Below are 5236 nucleotides of genomic sequence, written 5' to 3'. Positions count from 1 at the left end.
TTCCCACAGGGCAGGGAACCCTGATTGCTCTTTGGGCTGACGAGGGAGGGGGACTCGATTGGAGGAGGGGGAGGGAAATGGGAGGCAGCGGTAGGGAAGAGACAGAAATCTTTAATAAATTTAAAAAAAGAGTAAAACAAAAAAGAAAAAGAAAATTAAAAAAAAAAACCAAGTTTGTAGACATTGTGTGTCTACACTCGGTCATGAGGCTCTCCTGCACTGTGCAGGGTAGCTGCACTGGTTGGCAGCCACTCTGCAGCCTTTGCACTAGCAGGAGCCTGCAAGAGAGCCAGCTGAAGTCAAGACGAGGTGAAGTCCCAGGACAGATTCTGACAGTTGAGCTAGCAAGTGGCATGAGTTTTTCCATATTTATTGATCTAAGGTTTGTCAGATATGAATTTCCTAGTAATAGCCTTTGCCCATTGTTTTGGCTTTTTCATATTAATCCCCTTGTATGCTGGGGATTCTAATTCTTGGTTATGTGTTTTCTGATGACACCTCCATAACTTGTTTCCGCTATTTAAATTTTGTCTTTTAACAAATAGAATTTTGTTTGGTTGATCTGGCTTTGATTTTGTTTTATTTTGTTTCATTTTGCTTCTTGGGGCATGAACTCAAGTCTCCTAAACTGGCCGCAAACTCACTATGTAGCAGAGACAGATCTTTACCTCCTGACCCTCCTGTCTCTACCTCCCAGGTGATGGGATTACAGGAGTGTCACACTATCAACCAGTTCAAAGGGTTTTTTGATAAACATATATTAAATTTTATTCTCTTATGTTTTCCATCATTTATATGTTATTAAAGGGACCTTTCTCTGTCTTTAGATAAGAAACATGTGCTGGTATATTTTCTTCTAAAACTCTCAAAGATTTGAGAGCTTCAAAGAGTAAACAAATGTAACATAAGAGAATCCAACACATCTTTGCATCATTAAAAGAATGTTCCACAATATAAATAAATGTAACACATCTTAAAATATTCCACAACAAACCTGTTTAGAATTGATTTTTCTTTCTTTTTTTCTTTCTTTCTTCCTTTCTTTTAATGTGCATTGATGTTTTGCCTGCATGTATGTCTATGTAAAGGATCCTGGAATTACTACAGATAGATGTGAGCTGCCATGTGGGTGGTGGGAATTGAACCCTAGTCCTTGGAAGAGCAACCAGTACCCTTAACTACTGGGCCATCTGTCCAGCCCAGAGATAATTAAGGTTTTTTGGATTGTTTTAAATTATGTATATGTCAGGACATATGTGCCTGAGTGCAGGTGCTTATAGAGACCTGAGGCGTGAGATCTGCCTGAAGCTGGAGTGACAGGCAACTGTGAGTCACCGGATGTGGGGGCAGGGAAATAAACTCTTGTCTACTGGAAGAGTGGTAAGCACTCTTAACCACTAAACCCACGCTAGCCTCAAGAGGGGTCATAGCCGTTTATATCATTTCTAATGCCGTGTCAAACCTTTTGTACATCTCTATTCTATTGTTTTTCCTTTTTAGGAGTGTGTGTGTGTGTGTGTGTGTGTGTGTGTGTGTGTAGTTGTGCTCTCGGATCCCCAGGAGTTGGACCTTCAGGCAGCTGTGAGCTAGTGTTCCTTGGAAAGGGAGCATGTAGGCCTTACCACATAGTCCTATGCCTCCAGACCCCATCAATATGAAAGTAAATCTCTTCAAGTGGGTTGCTAGACCAAAGCAATTACTCTGAAGACAATTACGAAAGGAATTAGGGGAAGCAAAATCCGCCAACAAAAGCTTTTTATAGTCCTATTCTCAAGCCAGTTACTTAGCAACGAGCTGTACTCGTACTAAGGAAGCTAAAGAGCATCTCTCCGTGGCGCTGGCGAACATTCCCTTCTCTGGCTGAAAAGGGCTTCTGCCATAGGTGTCACAGCTGGTGACTTCCGTTGTGTGCCATGTAAAATTACCTGAACACGGTCAGGCTACTCGTGGGGTAAACTCAGCACCCCTCCTTTATACTCCACATTTCCCCATTTTATACTCTGTGCACAGTTCAGCGCATTCGCTAAAGAACACCATGTTCGAAGTCGCTCTTGAAACTCCTTTCCAACCCTGCTGCAAGGGTTTTAGCAGGGATGTCGCCACTGGTGTGAAACGGGAAAATAGGCCCGAGTCTGTTACCACAGAGTTTCAAACGTAGTTTACAGATCAAAGTCTACCTAACGAGGGAAAACGTGAATCTCACAATTGCGAAGGACGTAGTAACACAACAGGAATCTGAACTGCTTTTACTCTCGCGAGAATACGGCATTTAGGGAGGGCGCGCTTGCCCAAGGCTTCCTACTCTTATGTAAAGCGCTGTAGGAAGCCGGCTCCACAAGAGCCCGGATAGCTCAGTCGGTAGAGCATCAGACTTTTAATCTGAGGGTCCAGGGTTCAAGTCCCTGTTCGGGCGCTTAGAATTTTTTTTTTTCATTTTGGCTAAATTCAGTTGTAAAAAGAAGTCTAGAGTCTAGGAAAGACAACGCGTTTCTTAAAAGAATGTTCATTATTCTATGGACATTGTTAAATACAGTTGAAAGAGAAGTGGTAGCTGAAATTTATACAAATGTAAGGGTAGCCCAAGCTAAGTAACGTATGCCTTTTATTATCATTCTTTTCTGGTGAGGATTGGTGAGTCAACCGACTCGGAACCCGACCCTCCATATGCGTGGAAGAACAAAATCTTTCCGGTACTAAGAGTATGTAACATATGCTTAAATCTCTCAACTCTACGAAAATTACACCTGATTGTATTTTGAGTAAAGTAATCTTTTCCTTAAGAGATTGATTAATACATTTGAGATGCTCGGCAACTATAAGTATGACTTTTCATGCAAAACATGCAGCCGCCCGAACAGGGACTTGAACCCTGGACCCTCAGATTAAAAGTCTGATGCTCTACCGACTGAGCTATCCGGGCGCTCTGAGGGGACAGCTTTCTCTTCTATTTACTTGATATAATGGTAACCCACTATCTTTTTACTTGATGAGCTAAATTTAGGTTTCAGTTAGCTATTAAGTATGTTTTTAAAGCTTTAAATTGCTATTTACTTTTTTTTGTTCTATTTACCTAACATATGTGTTTTTTTTATGTTTGATTTGATAAATTGCCAGTGTCTACTAAACTCTCTAAAACAATATTAATGCTAATCAACTACAGAAAAATGGACAAACAAGGTGAACACGGACACGTCAGCATTTGAGTATGCTCTTTTTATCACACGTTTTCTCTTCTATCACTCAATTCTATTCCTCTGGACCACATCCATTTCTTCCGTTTATGAAAAATAATACTGTCATTCTCCCGACGATGGAGCTGGGCAATTACACACTCCTTGCACGAGGGCCGGATGTGCTGACCAGAGAGGGTCTACTAATTCAGGAAAGCAGAAGTAAACGGAGATGGAAGGTGGGTCTGAATATCGAGCGTATAAGAAGGGAGTTTAAACTTTTTACATTTTGATTGAGTTTTTCTTTTTCTCTCGCTTCAGCCTCCCAAAACGAATCCTTCCAAAGCAAGATTTGTACACCTAAGGAAATAAAACTGTAGTACTGAGAGTAAAAGTCAATCGATCAACAGGAGACGGTGGTGCACACCTTAAACCCAGATTCCAGAGATAGAGGCAGAAGGATCTCCAAGTTGGAGGCGAGGCTGGTCTACACAGTGAACAACATGTTCTTCCGCACTCCACAGACACCCACATGGCATACATACAAAGACATAACATATGTACGTAATTAAAGATTAAAAAAACCTTACAACTACCATGAGTTTCCAGATCCGACACGTGGACTAGCTCAGTCTCGGTAGGAGAAAATCTCCTTTCCTAGAACTGTGTGGTTCTTAAAGAACCATGACCAGTCAACTGTGGGAGCTTAAATAGGCCAGGGTCTGTATACACTCGAGGGGGTTAGCCAGGTTACCTGTCAGATCCCTTCTGCTATAGTTAGGGTTTTATTGCTGTGTTAAAAGCCGAGTCTACACACAACTTAGGAAGGAAAGATTTGTTTCAGTTTACAGTCCTATGTCACATCACAGTCCATGGCGGGGGAGGGGGGTGTTTAAGACAGGAAAGCAGGCAGGGCAGGAGCTGATGCGGAGACCGTGGAAGACTATTTCTTACTGACTTGCTTAGTCTGCTGTCTTGCTAGCTTCCTTCCTTTCTTCCTTGCTCTCTTTTCCAAGACAGGGTTTCTTTGTGTAGTAGTCCTGGCCATCCTGAAACTGACTCTGTAGACCAGGTTAGCCTCAGAGATCCATCGGCCTCTGCCTCCAAGTGCTGGGATTAAAAACATATGCCACCACTACCAGCCTCAGCCTGCTTTCTTATAGTGCCCAGGACCACTAGCCCAGGGCTGGCACTGCCCACAGTGAGCTGCCCCCTCCCACATCCATCATCAAGAAAATGTGCCACAGGCTTACCCAGTTCAGTGAAAGCATTTTCTCAGTCGAAATATTCTTTTCCCCGATGACATATACCAAGCCAGCATACCCACTACATGCAAAATTTCATTATTCTGCTATATTTTTCATCACAAATTAAGTCTGAAGGAACAAGCTCAAAATGCACGAGGATGGCTGGTTAGACGGTGCAGGGGGTTAAAGGTGTTTGTCGCTGAACCTAATAACATGAGGGGGAATAGACTCCCACACTCTGGCATGCCCACACACATACAAAGACACGCAAAAACATGTGATTAAGATAAAAACAAAATTAGGGCTGGAGAGATGGCTCAGCACTTAAGAACACTGGCTGCTCTGAGTTCAATTTCCAGCAACAACATGGTTGCTCACAACCATCCTCAATGAGATCTGGTGCCCTCTTCTGGCGTGCGGGTATACATGCAGGCGGAACACTACATAATAAAAAAAAAAATCACCTTTAGTGAGTTCCAGGACAGGCTCCGAAGCAACACAGAGAAACCCTGTCTCGAAAAACCAAAATAAATACATAAAGTAAAAATAATAATAATAATTTAATCAATTAATTAGTGCACAAGAACAATTTACTGTAAACTGTTGTGTTCAGGCACTAAACCTGTGGATTAGGAAATAAACAGGCATGGAGCCAGCAGCAGTCTCGGAACGGTGAGCCTACCTAGAAGCAAACATGTTTAGCATAAAGAACTAAACCCAAGAGGGACTGGAGAGATGGTTCAGTGGTTACAAGCACATCACTTTCAGTTACTGCATAGGACCCTACATGGCAGCTAAAAATGGCCTGTAACTCCAATT

General features: G+C 42.4%; 2 non-coding genes across 2 annotated transcripts; one reads left to right on the top strand and one right to left on the bottom strand.

Moving 5' to 3' along the window:
• The first annotated feature begins 2340 nt into the window (after positions 1-2340).
• Trnak-uuu (transfer RNA lysine (anticodon UUU)) lies at positions 2341-2413 on the top strand. Its single transcript has one exon. It is a non-coding gene; the product is annotated as a tRNA-Lys (tRNA).
• Positions 2414-2847: 434 nt separating this feature from the next.
• Trnak-uuu (transfer RNA lysine (anticodon UUU)) lies at positions 2848-2920 on the bottom strand. Its single transcript has one exon. It is a non-coding gene; the product is annotated as a tRNA-Lys (tRNA).
• Between the last annotated feature and the right edge of the window lie 2316 nt (positions 2921-5236).

Source organism: Alexandromys fortis, unplaced genomic scaffold, assembly GCF_014885135.2.
Source record: "Alexandromys fortis isolate MF-2015 unplaced genomic scaffold, M_Fortis_MF-2015_v1.1 scaffold_58, whole genome shotgun sequence".
Lineage (NCBI taxonomy): Eukaryota > Metazoa > Chordata > Mammalia > Rodentia > Cricetidae > Alexandromys > Alexandromys fortis.
This window is presented reverse-complemented; position numbering and strand designations above follow the sequence as displayed.